The 21754-nt window shown below is 36.6% G+C and overlaps 1 pseudogene; it reads right to left on the reverse strand.

The window, feature by feature from the left end:
* Positions 1-699: 699 nt before the first annotated feature.
* On the reverse strand, positions 700-17227 carry LOC102011682 (annotated as a pseudogene).
* Between the last annotated feature and the right edge of the window lie 4527 nt (positions 17228-21754).

Raw genomic sequence — 21754 nt, forward strand, 5'->3', positions numbered from 1 at the left:
CCATGATCCTATTACCCATTCTTCATTTTTCTGTTTAAATTATTTATACTTTGGCTTTCTCATATAAGAGAAATAATGTAATATTTAATATGTGTCTATTTATCTCACTTAACATTATGGTCCCAAATTGCATCTATTTTTCTACAGATGACTCAAAATTTCCTTCTTTATGGCAGAGTAGTACTCTATTATGTATAAATATTACCTTTTTTATCTACCATTTGCTCATGGACATATAGGTCTCTTTCAAGATTTAGCTGTTATGAGTCGCATTCCTATAAACATGGTATGTATATGTCACTGTGATGTGAAATCTTACTTCTTTTAAGGTAGACTAGTGACGTCTGAAGGTATATCTTTTAGTAAGAAAAAATTTTTATAGTAAATTGAAAAACCTTTCTCTTAGACCCAGCCCTTTATGACAATAAAAGACCATTCACCCTTTCAAAAGATTTCCTCTTCTAAGCAGTTTCTAGTTGGAGCCTACACTGTTCACTTTGCTGTTTCCGTTAGTTTAGCATTTACAATACATTTGTGAAATAATCCATTGTGTAGGATGATGTTCCTTCAAACCTGGTATGGTATCACTTGACCTAGTTTGGAAGTTTCATGCTTTTTGGTCAAAAGTTTCAGGATGTCGGTTCTGTGAGGTAGTCAGTCTGCACCTTGCCAGGAAATGAAGGTGACAATTTTATCTTCTTAATCATAAGGCATCTTCCCTAGGTAGTTAGCAGGCACATACCCCTTCTGTCCTTGAATGTCAGCTAGCCACCACTCTTCATTACTGCTTAGATCACAAAATCTAAGAATATGGATTCTTTGGTATTCCTGGAGGCTCAGTTCTTAGGTACTTCATGCTTGAAAAGCGTGAACTGCATAGAAAATCTTTTCATCTACCTCTTAAAAACCATCAATATCAGTGCCCTTTGTTTCAAACATCCCACAAGTGCCACACAGCAAAGAGTTGGTGCCACTGATACTGCCTTCTGTGGTGCCCGTGACACTGTTCACCAACCAACAAGAAAAAAAAAAGAAGATGATGTCAAAATCATCATCACAGCACCTGTTCTCCACAACCGCCTGGATAGCAGGGTTTCAGGAAGGAAGAACACACATATCCTTTTACACTTCCTATATCAATAAGCCACCTGCTGTACTCCCCAGGGGATCCTTCCGTTCCAACACAGCCACCAGCTCTCCTTCCAGAAGACTGATGTCAGACTGTTGGGCAGCATAGCACTTGCACTTAGCTTGGTAGAGCTCCTCTGCGCTGAACGTGAACAGAACTTTGGAGCAGTGGGTGTTAGTTTGTGGAGGCACATCTGGCTGAGTCTGCATAGACTTCTTCTTTACAAAGATAAGTTTCCTCTCATTAAAGGTGGCACTGTTCTCCTGTACAAAATGCAGATTTTGAATTTCTACGAGGACTTACTTCTGCATCTCAGGTGTGTGAGACCCACAGAGGCCCTGGCAGGATGGTGGTGTAGCCCTGCTGGGCCTGGAGCATCAGGTCCCCCAGGAGGCTGACAAACCTGCACAGGCCCTTCATCAGCATCACCTGAGCTGCCTGGTTGAAAGTCTGCAGCTCCTCCAAGAGCTAGGCACAGAGGGCCTCATATTCCCTTCTGGCCAGGTCTGACTCAGCTTTTGCTGACCGCTGTAGGTAGCTGTTGTGAACCAGCAGTTTGTCATAGCACTTTTGGATGAGTGTCTGTGGTCCTGGGAATAAGGAAAGCAAAGCTGACAGTGGGTTCAGGACACTTTGCTGGAGGTGAGCTGCAAAACCGCAGGGTTCTGGGACAATCCTCAGGGTCTCTCTAGAGCCCTGCTTCTCCTTGCCTGGGTGCTGTGATATCCCTTGCAGCTCTGTCACACTCTGCAGAGCAAAGGGCGGGGTGCCCTGTGCTTGGAAGACAGAATAAGATGTTCCTCACACACTGCCTCACGGTTTTTTTCTAAAGAGCTGAATAACTTTTCTTCTTTGTTAAAGGTAGTATCCTTCACTTGTGCTTCTCCTCTGGTCCAAATCTTTAGACCATTTGTCACTCTTTCAGATTTCTCGCTAACTGAATGGATATTTAGTTTAGACAATTTGTCCTTGAGTGATTCTTCCTCGTCATTCTTCTTACATTTGAGGACTAGCACTCTGCCTCTTCTTAGGCCAGTGTGGGAGAGGGAAGAGGCCCAGCACCCAGCGTGACCCCTGGCCTGGCCCTGTGTGAAGGTACGTTTTAGAGGAAATCATACATTCTACATGGCTGATTTTATACGCATACTGTGAATATTTTGTATATCTCATATGCAAATATTCATATGCTATCAATTGAACTGTGTCCTCCTAAAAGTGGTGTGTTTGAGTCCTAATCCCCATTTGCTCAGAATGATAATTTGGAGATAGTGTCTTTTCAAAGGTAGTGAAGGCCATTAGGCTGGATTTTAACCCAATGTGACTATGTTCCTTGCAAATAAAAGCAGGGAGTTCACATGTGAAGATGTGACAGATTTCAGGGTGATGCATGTACAGACAAAGGACATCAAAGATTGCCAGAAAACCACCAGAAGCCCAGAGCATCGTGGAACAGACTGCCAGTTACAGCGCACAGGAAGAGCCAGTGCTGCCGACACCGCTTTTGGGTGTGTGGGCTCCAGACTCTACGCCACCATCATTAAAACCCCATTTTGTGGTACTTTGTTATTGAAGCCTCAGAAATCTAATACAGCACGAATCCCTTGATTTTGTATAAGCCAAGTGTTATGGTTGATACCTTGTGTCAGTTTGAGGAGTCTAGAGGTTTGGCTAAGTGACTCAGCAGTTCTATATCTTGGGTGAAAAGGACATGCCCAACATCTGGGATGTTGTTCATTATGTCAATTTAAAAAGTTTAAAAGGTTAATTATGTGACTCAGCAGGGAGCCAGGGTGCTTTATATTCATCTTGAGACTGTGCAAGAAAAGGCATACAAATGGTGTGGGTGGAGAAGACCACCCCCACCCCCCAGGGCAGGTAGGCTGCACAGAAAAACAGAAAATTAAAAAAAAGACTGCTGGGTCTTCAGAAGAGCTCCAGTCTTTGCCATCAGCTTGGTCATCTCCTGGCTTCTGGTGCAAACTGTTTGGCTTTTGCCTGGAACTCTTCAGCCTTCTGGTGTAGACTCTCTGACCTTCATCATAGATTCTTCAGCCTTCAGTCACAGACCCATCAGCCTCCTGATATGGACTTGCAGGGACACTGCAGTAAGCTCCAGCCTGGGGCTGGGCTCTTCAGTCTCCAGCATGCAGACACCCTCTGCAGGTTTCCTCATCCAACTATGGCTGACCGTTGTAAGCCTAACTTATAATTTCTTACACATTTGTATATCTTGTATTATACCTGTTTCTCTCATAAAGCCTAAATGATACTCCAAACTTATTTAGTTTATTACTTTTTATTATTTTTCTTTCAATTAGAAAACTTAATGCAAGGATTCTCAAACTTCAGTGTGCATAAATCATTCAAGCAAGTGCTACTAGCATAGTTCAATTTGGCCAGATCCCTGAAATGTATGATTGAGTCAATATGATGAAGTTAGTATCTTAGTGAGTTAGGAAATAAAATAAAATAAGATAAAATAAAATAAAATAAAATAAAAACTAGTTCACTTATATTTTCTATACTTTTTTTGTGGACTTACATGTTGAATTGAAATCATATTCTTTAATAGAAATGTGTGTGTAGTGTGAGCTTTATTAAGGGTGTAAAAACTGGGAATGCATAAAGGGCAATGAAGAAAATGTGAAGCAATCACAATTGTGCTAATCATACTATTAATATCATATTCCAATATCACTGTTAATTAAAAATGTAGTTGTATTTGGTAATGGCCATAGTTATGAGCATAGGAAAGAGATGGTTGCTTAGATACAGCTAATTTGAAGTGGTTATTTTAAAATTTCATTGGAAAAAGAAAAAATATAGATAATAAAAACTGATAGTTTAATTTTCTGAATGTAATAACAGAAGTATCTTAAGAAAAGCTCACTTCCTAAGCTAGTGCTTCCACTATTTTTCTTTCCCACCAGCTTTAACTGTTGTTACATTGAAAAATTTTAAATCTTTATATGTACATGATTGGGTTGAACTTTGTTTCCCGGTGAGGGGCACTAATTGTAGAAATATCTCTTTGGATTTATATAAGATAAACTTTATTGCAAAATTAAAATAATTTTTCCTATTGCATAATTTTATAGGACAAAGTAATATAACTTTAACGTTCATAGGGGCACACAAAGATTTATTTACAAAATGAAAATAACTAAATAAAGAAAATGGTGTTGTCCACCATAGAATGTGGTACAATATTAATTTTATATTCTTTAAGTCATTTTGCCAAACGTCCATGAATCTCTTCCCCCATTCTTGGCAGTCTGCATTGTCACAAACCACCCACCATAACCTTGCTCTCAAATTAAGAACTAATGATGACGTTTTTTCACTGAAGCAAAGCACAGAGGTGAAAAGGAAAAGATACAATTCTCAGATACAGAAACTATAACCAAGAGCTTTTGTGCATAGAGATACCACACATGGAACCAACTAGAAGTGAAGTGTTAAGAAGCTTAGGACATTGTTGAGGCAACTATCTTGCCAGAAAAAAACCCCACAAATTTGGCCTGCAACTGTCATTGTCTTACCTCCTAAAATAATCTATGGTCCTTGGAGTGAGAACCAAGACATACTAGAAATTGTGTAACTTTCAAAAGGGAATTGATCCCCATCCCCATTTCAGGGAGCCGAGCCAGTGGCAGTGGGTAACAATGGACCCGGGAGAGCCTCTAAGAGGAAGGGACCAGCTATTTGTGACTGGCTGGCTGGGACTCTAGCCTTTTCCTACTCCAGCCCGGCAGAGCCAGGGAGTTTGTATTTCCCCACCCTCATCTTTTCTGTTTGTTTTTCTCAGAGTTTCTTCTGTCTTTACAACCATTGTACATGAGTGCAATCTATGGGCTACCAGATTCTAAAATACTTCCTTAAGATTCCACGGATGAGATCTCAAGCTGACTGGATGTCCTAAACTTTGGAATAGATGCTGTACCTGGATATGATGGTGGGATTGCTTCCTTAGGGTGGGAAAAAGTATGCATTATCTTTATAGGGAAGACTAGTGATGGATGCTTGATTGGATAAAAGGCTAAACAGTGTGAGTTTTCCTTCAATCATTAATATAATACTGGAAAATTTTCAGTCCCCTGAAGACAGTAGTGGCCCGTGAGTGGCAGCCATAGGTTTACGCATTTTAAAATAATTCTTATTGCAGTTACTTAGGAATTAGACCAGAAGGTTTGAGCTCTAGTAGCCAAATTGGATCAAAGTAAATGAAAGATCACATATACTGAAGAACAGAAAGATAGCCTGAATCCATAATTATAATACTTGGAAACTGCCTTAAGAGTTCTAAATCTCTTATCTTTAGATTTATGTTACTTCAAGGATAAACTTCTGATTTGCTTAATTTTGGGCTTTGTTCTTAGCAGTGAGATGTGTTTTCTAATTGACATACCTTTTATCTTTCATCACTTGTTTTCCTATTTGTAACTTTATTACCTTTTGAGAATTCTTCATATATAAAATATAATAAGTCTTTTAGAATGTATACCAAAGCTAGTGTTTCTGTTTTTTCAACTTTTAATTTTGTTGTTAGTACTGTGGATATATAGTAACAACAGACTTGGGGTAGCTAAATCTCTCCCTTCATGTAACTTCTGGCTTTAGGTTCATATATACAAATGCCTTTCCCTTTGCTAAACTATAAAACAAGTCAGAATAGAGGATGCCATGCTGCAGTAACAAGTTGACCTCAGTATCTTAGTAAATTAATATAGTGCAGTAGTAGTTTATATTTTTTGTAAACAAGGTCTAAAATAGGGCTGGCAGTTTTAAATCTTGTAAATATGCCATTTAAAACATCAGGTTTTCAAATCACTGCAGCAGAAAAGAGGGAAGGAGAAGGAACACTGACTCCAACTGCCTTGGCCTGGAAGAGGCCTAAGCCATTTGTGTTTATATTCGGTAAGCCAGAGATGGGCACATGACCGCAGTACAAATCACAATATGGGCATATGATCTGTAACAATAGACAGTGCTGTGCCTCTTTCCCCTTATATTTGTTAACTCTAATCTATGAATAATATTCTATTTTGTGGTGCTTGATGTGAGGTAGAGATTTGTGTTGGTTGAGTATAGTCAGCTTGACCTAATTTAGTTTCACTTAAAAGTTTGACTTAATTTAGAGACATCCTCAGGATTGTCCTTTGTATCTAAGTTTATCTTAAGTAAAGTGCCATTGCTCCTGAAGTAGGCCTTCCCTTCTGGGGTTGCATGAGAAATGTAGACCCCTCCCCACTAAGGGCTAATGAACAGGATATTCCCTGTATCTTGGGAACCTTATTTGGTTTATTACTCTTCATTTTTTCATCATTAAGGTAAGGCAAAATTAGGTAGCTGGCAGATATGCTATGAGAAATTCTCTCTGGAAATCAGCTTTTATGAATATTTTGTTCCTTTTTTGCCACTTAGGAAATAGACAGACTGTAATACTATTCTCCATCATCTCCTCTGTGTGTGAGTTCACCTTCACGCGCCATGGGCAGTATCACCATCTACGTTCATTGGAGGCAGCTACTCATGATCATGATAAACATTGTCCTTCAAGTGTGGACAAATGAGAAACTGCCCTGGGTCTATCAAATGTCATTGTGAATTATAGCTTGGGACATATATAAAGTAAATTTAGCAGCAGATCCCTTTGGATTGCTATGTTCACCAAATAATGTCAGAGACCTCAATAAATTTTGACAAACCACTGGAAAACTATGGCCATCACATGGGAGAATTTTTGTGATGCAGAAGGAATGGTTAAGCATAGCTGCCACACAAGTTTACCACTGGGAGGGCAACCTAACAGTAAACTTTTCCACATATAACAGACTTACACTTGGTTACAGAATATGCGTTTTGCCTTGATCTGCCAAACTCTCTTTTCATGGAAGAGAAGCAGAGGAGGACAGTTACCTTCAGTTTGCAAATACTGGTGTAAATGTATGAGGAAGATAAAGGATTGCCCTGATATATGTGATAAAATAACTTCCACCCTATTTCTCTAGGATGGCATGTTTTATTTAGGTTCAAGCTTAGAGTTGTGGCTGGGTACCGCCTCTTCACAGTGGTGTTCAGGCCCAGAGCCCTTTACATCTCCACAGACTTGGGATAATGGTGATACTCTGGAGTCACACATAGGAATCTGCCAGATCAAAAGTGCTGGGCAATTTATTGTACAGCCTGGTCCCATGAGTGCCGAGACCTATCTAGTTCCTTTTGTTCCTAAGTGGCCGATTTCCCCGTATCTGTGATGAAGAAGGAAACCAAGGTTTTTATGGTCCATTTATCTACTTCCTGAGCCATCATAATATGTTGATCATGATAATTTGCTGTGTGTTTTGTCACTTGGGAGGGCAATTCTCATCTTTTTTTCCTTCCAAATTTAGCTTAAGAATTTGTGGATCTTTAGTGTTTTGTGTAGATTTTATAATGGTTTTAAATTTCTCAAAAGGGCATTTATTTATAACAATAATGGGGCTAGGGCTTTAGCTCAGTGGCACAGTGCCTGCCTGGCAAGCACAAAGTCGTGAGTTCGAGTCCCAGTACCAGAAACAAAACAAAACAAAACAAAACAAAAAAAAAAACCAACAAAAAAACAAATAATGTAAGCTTTAAAAGCTAGGGTGTATATTACTCCAGCTGGGATCCAGAGACTTTTTAAAGCATGTGTACATATGTTAAGTTCATTTAATTCTCACAAAAAATCTATTAGGTAAATAGTTTTATTATCTCATTATACAGAACAACAAATGAATGTGTAGAAAAATCAAGTAATTTGACAGGTTTGGTCAGCTAATAATTGATATGGCTGAGATTAAAATGCAGACCTTTTAGATGCATAGTTTACTTTTAACTAACTTGATAAAATAAAATATTTCCTGTTTCAATATCATTACATTAATTCTCAAACATTTGTGCCACTAAATATTAATATGTTATCCTATATTTTTTATTGCACTATGTGTTTTTCTGGAGGAGTTCTTCATATATTTTAAGTGTTTTGTCAATAATGTATACTACAAATGTTTTCTCCTGGATTGTGACTTCTCCTCTAATTTAAGTATATTTTTGTATCAAAGTTTAAAACTTTAATATAGTAATATTTATCAAAATTTTCATATGATTTGCATATTTTATTCTTTGTTGCATATTTTCCCTTTCTTCTAAGATAAATTCAATTTCATATATTTTCTTAGGAAATTAACATCAATTTTTTATTGTGTTTTATTGATTTTTTTATTTCTTTGTACTTTGTATTTTTTTATTTCTGTGTACTTTGTACTATGCCAAATAAAAAAATGTTTTGGTTACTTTTCTCATTTGCTGAGACAAAATACCCAACACTCAAAGTTAAAAGGGGAAAGCTTTATTTTATTTTATTTATTTTACTGAAAAAAGAATTTCATAATAAAATTATACAAAAATAACAATAATTAATACATATTGCATATATTAATGCATATTGTCATTTTTAAAGTATTTCCTCAGAGTACAAGATATGGGCATAAAAATTCACCAATTGATACTAGCACAAATTTTCCTTTTCAGTGAACTAAGAAACACTAATGGTATAGCTACTTTGCATTTCTTTTCCTCTTTTGCTCCTTCCTTTTCCCTTTTTCCTCTCCTAGTTCTTCTTCCATTTAAGCAATTACTTCTCACTTTGCACATTCTAGACCTTATTTACTCTTTCAGTTTCTCACAACAGGGAAACAATACAGTGTTTACATATGTGAATCTTATTTAGTTCACTAATGAGTATGCTCTCAAGTTACCTCCATTTACCTATAAAAGTCTCAAGTTTATCCTTCTTTATGTCTGAGTAGTATTTCATTACATAAAAATACCACCTTTTTTATAGATTCCTCATTTGATGGGCATTTCAGTTGTTTCCAATGTCTAGCTATGACAAATTTTGCTGCTATAAACATGGGTGCACATATATCACAGTGGTTTGATGCTTTTAATTCTTATGGCAAGATACCCAGAAGAGGAATAGCTGGGTGGAATGAGACCTCTAGTCTTAGCTTTCTGAGGAATCTCTATACTCATTTCCACAGTGTTTGCTTGAGTCTGACCTGCCATTAACAGTGGAGAAGGGTTCTTTTTTCACCATAGCCCCTCCAGCATTTGTTATTGGTTGATTTCTTGATGATAGCCATTATTTCTGGAGTGGGATGAAATCTCAGTGTTGTTAAAAGTTGCATTTCTCAAATATCCAATGATGATGAACATTTTTTCATAGATTTGTTTACCATTTGTATTTCTTCATCTGAGAATTATATATTCATCTCAGATGCCTACTTTTGGGTTGGGTCTTTGAATTTGGAGGGTCTGATTTCTTTTAAATTATTTATATATTCCAGATAGAAGTCTTTTGTTTGAGGGACAACTGGCTAAAAGTTTTTGCTACTCTGTGCGTTGTCTTCTCATTCTGTTAGTGACTTCTTTTGATGTGTGAAATCTTTCTAATAAGATGAGATTCCAATTGTTGATTATTATTTTTTTGTACCAGAAATTGAACTCAGGACCTTCCCTTGCCCAGCAGGTGCTTGTGCTGCTGAGCTATATTCCTGGCCTCAGTTGTTGATTGTTTGGAGTATTTCCTGTTCAGTTTGGGTTTTGTTCATGAACTCTCTACCTAAACATACGTCTTCTAAATTTCTACCTGCTTTCTCTTCCAGTAGATTCAGTGTTTCTGTTTTAATATTTAGATATTTGATCCATTTTAACTTTAGTTTAGTGCATAGTGATAGACATAGGTTTAGCTAGCTTTAGTCTTTGGCTTGTGGGAAGCCAAGTTTTCCAGCACCATTTATTAAGGAGGCTATCTTTCTTTGAGTGAACATGTTTGGCCCCTCTGTCAAAGATAAGTTGGCTAAGTGTGTTGGTAGTTGTGTCTGCATCTTCTAATCTGTTCCACTGATGCGCAGGTCTGTTTGTTTTGCCAGTACCATGCTGATTTTTTTAATCACAGTTACTTTGTAGTATAATTTCAAGTCAGGGATTGTGATGCTTGCTGTCTTGCCTTGTTGCTGAGTACTGCCTTTGCTATTCTAGGTCTCTTCTCTTTTCAAATTAATTTTGGAATATTTTCTCTTGTTCTGTGAGTTATGCTAATGGCATTTTGATTGGGATTGCATTAAATCTAACAATTTTGGGAGAATAGCCATTTTCATAATTTTGGTTCTTTGTATCCATGAGTAAGGGATATCTTTTCATTTGCTTATTTAATCTTTGATGTTCTTTTTCAGAGTACTTCAATTTTTAATATATAGATCTTTTACTTCCTTTGTTAGATTGATTCCTATGTATTTCATTTTTTGGATGCTATTGTGAAGGATGATGTTTTACTAATTTGTCTCTCAGTGAGTTTGTTGTTTGTGTATAGGAATGCTATTGATTTTTGAGTGTGGATTTTGTATTGAGCTATGCTACTGAATTTCCTTATTAAATCTAGAAGTCTTTTTGTGGAGCTTTTAGGGATTTTATGTAGAGTATTATGTGATCATTGAATAGTGATAATTTAACTTCTTCCTTTCCTATCCTTACTCCTTTTATTTCTCTCTCTTGTCTAATTGCTCTAGTTAATGTTTCCAGAATTATATTGAATAGGAGTGGTGACAATGAGCATCCTTGCCTTATTCCTGATTTTAGGGTGAAATGTTCAGTTTTTGTCCATTTAGTATGTTCTTGGCTGGTGGTTTGTCATAGATAGCTTTCATTAGATTTGGGTAAAGACCATCCAGTCTGATTTTCTGTAGGGTTTTTTTCATCATGAATGGGTGTTGGACTTTATCAAAAGCTTTTTCTGGATCTATTGAGATAATCATGTGATTTTTGTCTTTGGCTCTGTTGATATGGTGTATTACATTTATTGATTTGCATATATTGAACAATCCCTGCGTTCCTAGGATGAATCCCACTTGGTCATGTTATGTAAACTTTTTGGTGATTTGCTGCATTCTGTTTGCTAGTATTTTATTGAGGATTGTGGCATCTATGTTCATTAGGGAGATTGTTCGTAGTTCTCTCTTCTGATTGGTTCTTTCTCTAGTTTTGGTGTCAGGGTAATACCTGCCTCTAGGAATCAGTTAGGGAGTATTGTTTCCCTTTCAATTTCATTAAAGAGATTGAAGAGTGTTGGCATGAAATCTACTCCAAATTTCTTGCAGAATTCATCCATCAATTTATCAGCACCTGTTCTTTTCTTTGTTGGTAGGTTTTTAACTATTTTTAAATTTCATTAACTGATATTAGGTTATTCAGATTTTTGCATCTTCTTAATTCAGCTTCTGTAGTTCATGTATATGTAGGAATCTGTTCGTTTGTTTTGTGTTTTCCAACCTATGTGAATAAAGAATTTCAAATTAGGCAATGATGATTATCTGAATTTCCACAGGATCTTTAGTGATTTCACCTTTTTCAGTTCTCATTGCATGGATTTGATTTTTTTCTCTTTGTATTTGATAAGGTTGGCTAAGGTTTAATCAAGTTTGTTTACTCTTTTAAAGAACCAACTCTTTGATTCATTAATTCTTTGTATTGTTTTCTTAGTATTAATTGCTTTAATTTTTGTTCTGATCTTTATAATTTCCTTCCTTATATGGTCTTTGGGCTTACTTGCTCTTCTTTTTCTAGAAGCTTGAGGTGCAACATTAGGTTGTTTATTTTTGCTTGTTCTGAATTATTGATGTGAGAATTCACTATTTTAAATGTCCCTGTTAGGACTGTTTTATTGAGTTCTACATGTTCTGGTATGTTGTATCTACATTTTCCTTTAATTACAGATATTGTTTAATTTCTTCTTTAATTTCATCTGTGACCCATTGATTGTTCAAGAGGGTGTCATTTAATTACCGTGATTTAATGTAGTTTTTGCAGTTTCTTTTGCCATTAATTTCCAATTTCATTGCACTATGGCTAGATAGTATGCATGGGATAATTTCAGTTCTTCTGCAATTACTTAAGCATGTTCTATGGGCTAGTATATGGTCTATCTTAGCGAACATCCAGTGTGCAGATGAGCAGAATGTGTATTCTGATGTTGTTGGGTGGAGTACTCTACAAATATCTACTAAGTCCATTTGTTCACAGATGTGGTTCAGTTCTGATATTCCTTTGCTAATTTTTTGTCTAGTTGATCTATCTCTTTGTGACAATGGGGTATTAAGGTCCCTCATCATAATTATGTTATTGCTTATTTGATTTTTTCATGTCTATTAATATTTGTCTTATATATTTAGATGCATATATATGTGTGCGTGTATATATATATATATACACACACACACACACATATATATATATATAAGTATATGATTGTTGTCTCTTATCTCTTGGGATCTTTCTTGGCTTGAAGTTCACATTGTCTGCAAAGAGAACACCTAACCCTGCTTTTTTGGGTTCCTGTTGCATGGAAGACTGTTTTCTATCTTTTGATTTTCACTCTATGAATTTCTTTTTGCATTAAATGTGTTCCTTCTATATGGCATAGTGTTGAATCTTGTTTCTTGATCCATTCTGCCAGTCTCTTTCTTTTGATTTGTGAATGAAGGTCATTTACATTGATGGGTATGACTGAAATGTATTGACTTATCTTTGTCATGGTATTTTCCTGCTGTTGGTTTCTTGCTTTTTCCCTCTGTTTAATTGCTTACCTTGTCTGGTAGTTTCTTTCTGTTGTTTTTCTTGGAATCGTGGTCATTTTTATCTCTAGAATATCTTTCAGTACTCTTTGTAGGGTTGGTTTGGTGGTCATGAATTTCTTCAGTTGTTCTTTGTCATGAAAGCATCTTATTTCTCTATTAATTTGAAAGATAATTTTGCAGCTTCAATCTAGGTTGGAAGTTGTTTGCTTTTAGACCTTGACTATTTCACTCCAACTTCTTGAGTTGATGGTTTGTGTTGTGAAATCTGCTGTGATTGTGATGGGCTTTATTTCATAGGTGATCTGTTTCTTTTCTCTAATGGTTTTTAATATTCTGTTCTTGTGATGAATTTCTGGGATCTTGATTATTATATATCTGGGTGTAGATTTATTTTTGCTGTGGCTAATTAGAGTTCTATATGTCACACTTAACTGTATGTCAGATTCTTTTCCCATGCTTCGGAAATTTTCAGCTATTACTTTTGCAAATAGTTTTTTTTTTATGTCACTTATGTTAATTCCTACTTTTTCCTTGACATCAATCAGTATTATATCATTTTTCTTTAAATTGTCTTACAACTATTGAAGTTTTATTTCCTGATCCTTTGTTCTTTTTAAGAGCTATTTCCTTTTATGATCACTAGCTACAGAGCTGTCTTCAAGGACTGAAAGTCTACCTTTAGTTTCATTTAAGTGGTTTTTCCAGCTTTCAATGGAGTTTTTAATTTCCTGGATATCTGTTTAAATCTATTTAATGTATTCTATTTCTTTCCTATAATGTATTCTATTTCTTTCCTATACCTATTCTATTTCTTTCCTATAATGTATTCTATTTCTTTCAGTCTTCAAGGACTGAAAGTCTACCTTTAGTTTCATTTAAGTGGTTTTTCCAGCTTTCAATGGAGTTTTTAATTTCCTGGATATCTGTTTAAATCTATTTAATGTATTCTATTTCTTTCCTATACTGATCATTCATGATTTCCATCCTTATCATCATCTTTTTTAAATCTATCCCTACTCTAGATTTGTTGAGTAATTCCTTTGTGAGTGTTGACATTTCTTTTTTTAATCTGAGTGGTTATTCCTGATCTGATTTCTTCTATGGCTTCATGAATTTTTTTCTGTACTTTGGTTACTATCTTTTAATCTCCTGGACTTGTTCTGGGTCATTTCACCTTGCATTTTGCTTCTGCATCTTTCATTTTTTACTTCAAAAATTTTCATTTTGTTTTCTGTGTTGATCCTTGTAAGCTTCTTTATTAGGTAGCTATATCACTAGTATCAAAGCCTCTCTAGGAAAAGTCTTTTCTTCAGGGTTATTTCTGTGTTTGTCCCAAGCTCCTACCTTCCCAATTAATTGAGAGTGGGATGTTGGCATCTGTTTGGCTCAGTCCCTTGTCCTCTGGTGTTGAGCTGTGATGAGGTTATTACCCCAGAACTTCACAGTATTGTTATAGGAGGCAGAACAACTGATTACAACTGGTATGATATCCTAGCTAAAGTAATATAATTAGAAATAACAATAGCATCAAGCACAGTTCAGAAACTGATAAACTGTGGTAACCATTAATTTTGTACCTTGAACCATAGGAGCAATTATATATCAGAATCAATTGTAAATTACAATCTTGTATGCAAAGTATTTCCCTTTGGTAGAGTGGTTTTACCCTGTAGTGGGGGAAATTTAAGAAGGATCATGTATAAAACAAACAACTGAAAAGGAAGTAGAAGCAAAGCTGAAGGAGAAAGCATGATCTCATAAGCTTTGGGAAACTACAGAAGAGGGCAGCATAGAAAGAATGAAAGAGTAAGTAAGGGTTATTTGAATTTTGGTCTCTGGGTTTGGAGAATAGGATTAGTTTTCTGTGCCTGTAATTTCCCCAACCACTTAGAAAAGACAAAAAATTAAGAAAAAAGAAAAGAAAAAGAAAGATTAAAAATAAATTTAAAAAAGAAAGAAAAAGAAAAGGGACACCTTCACCTGCGTGCTTCTATTCCATGTGTCTTTGTCCCTGAGTACATCGCTCGTTCACCTAACTTACTTCCTGTTGGCTCCTATTGTTAATGTTGATTTGGATTTTTCCATTCTGCCAGTTCTTCCTGTCCATTATGTGAACCCTAGTCAATGTCCTATTGTGTGGCTGGTGTTTCCTCAGTTGCCTGGTGCCACTGAAGTAGGGGAGAGGGACTAGTCATTTCAATTCCTCTTGTCAGGCCTCAAGCTTCTAGAAGAAGAAGAGCAAGTAAGCCCAAAGACCATATAGGGAAGGAAATTGTAAAGATCAGAACAAAAATTAAAGCAATTGAGACTAAGAAAACAATACAGAGAATTAATGAATCAAAGAGTTGGTTCTTTAAAAGAGTAAACAAAATTGATGAAACCTTAGCCAGCCTTATCAAATAAAAAAAGAAAAAAAAAATCAAATCCATGCAACGAGAACTGGATTCTTCCCAGGCCAGTTGCTTGGTCCCATGATATGGTTCACAGTTTGTAGAGCTTTTAGTTTATAGTTGGCTGATTTCAAGGCACAGTGGCATTGCAGCAAAGTGTGGATGAGCAGAAATAGTCCATGGGGGGGGTAGGCAGGAAGCAGCATCAAGCAGTGAAGCAGCAGCCTTAAAGCCTCTCTTTCCATTTTCTCTCTTTTATTTTTGTTTTTTTTTCCAGTACCAGGAATCAAACTCATGACCTTGCACTTGCCAAGCAGGTGCTGTGCCGCTGAGCTAAATCCCCAGCCCCTCTTTCCATCTTCTCTCATCCATGATACAAGTTTTTTGGGTGGTGACACCCATACCCAATGAAGGCCTTTCCATTATCCACACCCAAGGAGTATAACAAACCAATCAGTGAACTAATTTAAGACTTTTTTTTTACCATATTTAAGCCTTTAACCCGTATTTTCACAGACTTAATCCACATTGACATACCCTAGATTCAACTACCTCTCCAAACCCTCACCTATGAGTGCATGAGCCTTTGGGAGGATATCTAGATCCAAGCCGTAGCATTCCACCCCAGCTTCCAAAAGAGTCATATGCATCTCTTTATGAAAAAAGGCATTTAGTCCATCTCTAAGAGTTGCCAAAGTCCATTGCTGAAAAGTCTATGTCCAAAATTTCCTCTGAGATTTAAGGCAAGATTTTAGTTGTGACTCCCTGAACACATAAAAATAAAGTTAAATATTTCTAAAATACAGTGGCACAAGAGAAACATTCCCATTACAAAAGGTATAAATAGGGAGATAGAAAGGAATGGGACCAAAGCATGTCCAAAATCCAGTAGGCAAACATTACATTACATATTTCCATGTCCAGTATATGGTGCAATCTGTGACAAGATGTGAATTCCAAAGAGCTTGGGTGCCTCTGACCCTGTAGCCTTGCTAGTGGTTGCAGCTCCCATAGCTTTTCTCTTGTACTGGCTTTACTTATTCCTTACAACTTTCCTCATATGATCCACGTTCCTGACTTCTCAACCTTTTGGTGTCTTACTGCACCTTTGGCTTCACACTTACAACCTCACATACTGTTCTGTCATGGGCACACTGCCTGGTCTCCCAGCTCTTCTTCTGCAACCTCTGTGGAAGCCTTACTGATACCACAACTCTTGCATTCTGCATGCATCTAAAATCCAGAATCACATAGATGATGTCAAATTCTGCTACTAGTTGGAGCAGTAGCCAAATTCTCTTCTCCCTTGGTTGTAGGGGTATAGTGCCTGGATTGCCAACTATTATGAACCAAGTGTTTTGAACAACTTCCCTAGTCTTCTGCCACTCTGGGACATGGTGGTCTGAGCTCTGTTGTTAAAGCAAAATCTTGCACCCTTGTAGTCTGAGGATGCAAAAGGTGGAGTCCTGCTGTTTCTTTTGATGTCCTCAGATCATCTTTATTGTAGCCCTCTTCTGAAATATTTGGCTTTCAATTTCTAATTTTTTCAGCAGATGATCTCTCCTCTGTTCTATTTTGCAGGTTCCCACTTTATTTGAGCACTATTTTTGGCTAAACTCAAAATTTAAAATCATTCTGCTTTGCTGTTTGCTCTTGATTGTCAAAGTAGAGCTGGCTAAAAACCCGCAATAGTAGCCATGCCACTGCTTCAACATTAGACTGCCTTGAAATTTCTTCTGCCAGATCAATTAGTCCACTTCCTTTAATCTAAGTCTCAGGCAAAATCTCTGGTCCTGACCAAAATGCAGAAAAATTTTCTGAGAAAACATAGCACAAATAGTCTGTAATGCAAATGCCAAAACAGGCCTTGTTCCCATCTGAAACCTCCTGAGCCTAGTCTTTACCAGCTACATTTCTGTCCACATTCTGAGCTCTGATTAGAATTTCCCATAAAACTTGATTTACAGCATTCTAAGGTGGCTTCTGCAGTTGAGATCTTCAAATCTTTTTAAACTCTTCCCATAAGCAAGTGCCAAAGGCTTCTGAACCATGGTCAGGTATGGTCACAGTGGTAAATTCACCCTTGGTACTCAAATCAGTCTTAGTTACTTTACTCATTGCTGAAATAAAATAGTCAATACCAAAATTTAAAGGAGGAAAGATTTATTTTAGCTCTCAGTTTGTAGGCATTTTAGTCCATAGTTGGTTGGTTCCAAGGTGGAGTGGCATACAGAATGGGACGGATGGGGAGAAACAATCTATGTAAGGGTAGGCAGAAAGTAGCAGTAATCACTAGCAGCACTTACTAGCCTCTCTTTCCCTTTTATTCCACCTAGGCTAGAAGTATTTTAGGTGGTGACACCCAGTCCCAGAGTGGATTTTCCCATTATCCACACTCAGAACTGTGCTAAACTAATCAATGGACTAATTTAGTTAATGCACTCTTAATTCACATGCACACACCCTAGATTCAGCCACCTGCAGAAAAGCCCTATCCATTATTGCAGAAGGCTTTGGGGAGACAGCTAGCTACAAGTCATAAAAAGAGGGAAGAGAAAAGTTTTATTTTTAAACTGCAAAACTGCATCTCAGACTGTTAATTTGAAATCTTATCTATTTAACAATATATTATGATCATTTTCCCTTGTTATTAATTTTTTTGTATCTGGAATTGAACTCAGGAGCTTGCACTTGCCAGGCAGGCACTGTGCTGCTGAGCTATCTCCCTGGTTCCCTTTATTATTAATGACTAATTCTTATAAAATTCCATTATAATATAATGTAATTAAGGATTACATGGTAGAAGAATAATTACTATTGTAGCAAGAGATCTAGGGGTGAGGGTGAGATTGTGCAGAGTACTTCTTCAGTATTGTATTTTTGAACACTTCATCATTCTTTGTTAGTTTTTCTTACACTTGCATACATCCTTATATATCAATCCTTCATTAAACTTCAATTAATTACTCTATTTCATGGCCATCTATTTCTTACAAAGCATCTTAATACATATAGCCACAGAAGAAGGCTGCTGTGAGTTTTGCATGCAACCATTTCTAAACCCTGGACTATCTGGGAAGGAGCCAGAGAGATACATTCATTTTTCCTTTATTTTCCAGCTTCTTCTAATCCTACCATGGCCAAATCAACCCAGAAGCTCAATGGGAAGGGAGTTCATTGATGCAGAAAATAATTTGGCCTTTTTAATTTTCTCTGATGGTTGTGAAATAATGCAAAGAGATAAATTTAGCTTAATAAAATAGCATTTTAGAACTTTAAATTACCTTGGGGACTAGCTAGTCCCTCCCAGTCATTTTGCAAGGGACCAGTCAGACAAGTACTTTATCAGAGTTTTGTCTAGAACCTAGATATTGTGCCTCTTAAGTAAGTACCATTCCTCATACTGCTCAACTTTAATGAAGATTATCTATAAATTTCAGAAAACAAAGACCAATAAAGATAATTCTGAGAATGTTTAAATAAAATAATTTTGAGGTAGGAGAAGTTGCTTAAGCCCCTCAATAAAACAGAGAATATTTAAATAATGATCTAGGTTAGGAAGGATAAATGGTCAAGAATTGGTGTTACTGGAATTAATTTGATTTTTCAGTTTTCATTAGTATAGGTTTGCATCACATAATGATTACAGTAATTATAGGAACTGAAGTTAGGGCAAAAGGGGGAAAAACAAAGATACAAATTCAGCAGGACTGTTTATTTCAGAACAAACCTGAGAAGGACTGCCCTGGTGCTGAGACCAGACCAGGTCCTCTCCTACAGGCTATGAGGTCTTTTATGGGGTCCTGAGGGGGAGAGTTCAGTGAAAGGGACTTGTGGCTATTCTGCCAAGGATGAGTCTTGAGAAAGTATGGGAGTAGTGGTTTCTATCAATAGCAGGCCTGAACAATAATGGGAGTTAAGGGGTGCAGCCGTACTTACTAGGCCTTTATGACGCATCCTTATACATACTTAGCAGGCGCAAAAGCACAGGAGGGGTGGGGTAACAGGTTTAGAGAGGTCTCTTGTCATCCTGGGATGGCAGCAGTTGAATTCCTTCAGTTGAGTCATGTACATAATAGATCTCAATTATTTTGGTCTCCTCCCCTCTTCTCTCCTTCTCCATCTCTTGATTCCCTTCCCATTTGAAAAAGATTCCTCTACTTCCCATTATTTATCTTTTACTTCATTCTTTATTCAAATTTTTGGAATCAAATTTAGGATAAGAATGTTAAATTAAATTCCAGGTCCTAATGATTACTGTGTTGTCAGTATAGATCCTTTTCTCAAAAAGCATAAAGATCAAAACTTTTGGACTTTCTTCAGTCAGGGAGACCTGGATGTGAAGCTCTGGGCAAAGTATTTACTTTTACTAATATTTTGTACCCTTGGCTAACATGAAGCCAAGAGTAACCTGTGAGAAAGTCTTGGGAAATCCAATAGTACAGGCTGCTGCTGGGAGTCCTTATGACCCATTACACTGCAACCCTTGCCTGAGGGACAACAAGCTTCTTAAAGTGGTCCCAGCAGATGACACTGCCAGATATTAAGGAAAGAGATACATGAAGTGTTCTGTAAAATTTCTTGTATCTCTTGATGTCTGTCTTGGGAAGTGAAACATACTAGCTACTTTATAATATTTCTATTAGAGAGTAGACGAGATCTTTCAGTGCCCTCCCATCCTTGTTCAATGGAACATTGTTGCATCAACCATTGAAATTTCAGAGTGGGCAGGCAGTGGTGTGATGAGGCTAGCTCACTCTGACATGTGAGGCCCATAACACATGTCTTCCAAACTCTGCATTCAGTTATACAATGTTCAGTTATACAATGTTGGTAGCTTGAAATTGCCCATAATGGAAGAATTTACACCACAGAAATAGGCAAATACTACAAATCAGCCCTCTCCCTCCCTCTCCACTGGAGATAAAGTCAGTAAATGTTTAATAGCACTAGATATTAGCAGATATATTCTAGGGTTATCCAAATTCTTGAGGTCCTTAACATTGCCCAAGTCACCATAAACAGCAGAATATACTACATTTACATATGCTCCAGACGGATGCTAATTAACCCATCTAAAGGTTTTTAGAAGGCAAGAGCAAATTTTAACTTTAATCAGGAAACTTTTACAGATGTAATCAGGGCAAAGGAAATCATTTAACCTAATTTAGAGGGGTCCTGACATAAAGACATGTAAATTTTTGATACTATTTTTCACAAATAGCAATGCCTATAAGTATTTTGTATTTTTATGTATTTGTTGAAAATAATTTTTGCATGTAATAAAATTCATGCTTGCTGAGTTTAATCTCTTTGTAGTTCACATGCTTGTAAAATAGCCAAGTATTTTAAAAGTGCTTATAGACATTGCATTGTAAAGGGATCAGGTATTCTCCCATTTAGTGACTGGACTCACAAAATCACCATAAGATTTCCTTTACTTTTAAAACTACATGAATTTATACCTCTATTTCAAGAGCTGCAAATTCTACACTATGTTTCTCACAAGTGTGTGTTGACAGCTCTGTACTTTATCCCTTTGCAGAGGCACACTAAGACATGGTGGGTCATTGACCTCCTCCCCTCTCTTGCAACTGTAAAGCACATTGTAAATGGATGACCTTTTTCTTACAGGAAAGGAATCATTTTTTTCTAGGAGCAGAATACGATTCACTGGAAAGTATTTTTAGCCATCATTACATCTGGAAAGATGGCACACATTCGTAGAACCTCTTGGTTTTCAGGCCAGTCCCTCATTTACAATTTACCGGTGGCTGTATTACTACAAATATGTTAACTTTAATCATACTGAACAGATAACTTGTAATTTTAGAAAATTTTAAGCTTTTTTCTTTTTTAAAAAATCCTACAGTATAGTATGGTATGGAGTTACAGAAAAAAGTTTGTATTATTATTTACATTGTTTTCACAATGTGGCTATTTCCATTGAGTCTAATAAGTGGTTGGTGTTCTCTATAAACTCAAACAAACCATACTGAAAAAAATATTTTGTTAAATGTTGCTGTATCCACTTCTGTTCTGCCCTTAACAATGTATGAGTAGAGGAATAATTGTTGCTAATATAATATTTTTGCCCGTTAGTTTCTACAGTAAGAGCACTGTACCTGTTTTGTTGAGTGAATAATGACAAATCAGTAGAGTTAGGGAGAGGGAGTAAAGACAAAAAGCACCATATTTGGAAATGTAGGGGAGAAAAGTAACTTCCTAGATGATTCTAATTCACACAACAGCAAACAGCTAAAATCTTTAACTTTATTTGCTTAGTTCGATACGGAGTTGTAGAAATTGATGAGAAGTGACCTTCACTAAACTGCTTCTTACTCGCTTAATGAGGTGAGAAAGTGGTGTTTATTATCATTTCTCGACTGAAACCAACTCTCAGTAGTCATAGGTGTGGACTGTTGGTGTGCAATAAACAAGACACTTGTACTTATGTTTCTGTAAGTATATATTTATCATTTTTATTTATTAGAATTTTAGTTTTTAGAAGAAATTAAATGTACCACTAATGCAGTAGTGCAATACTCTTCATATTGCCCAGCAGAAAAGGATATGTT

This window comes from Chinchilla lanigera, unplaced genomic scaffold, assembly GCF_000276665.1.
Source record: "Chinchilla lanigera isolate Chin_1 unplaced genomic scaffold, ChiLan1.0 scaffold00101, whole genome shotgun sequence".
Lineage (NCBI taxonomy): Eukaryota > Metazoa > Chordata > Mammalia > Rodentia > Chinchillidae > Chinchilla > Chinchilla lanigera.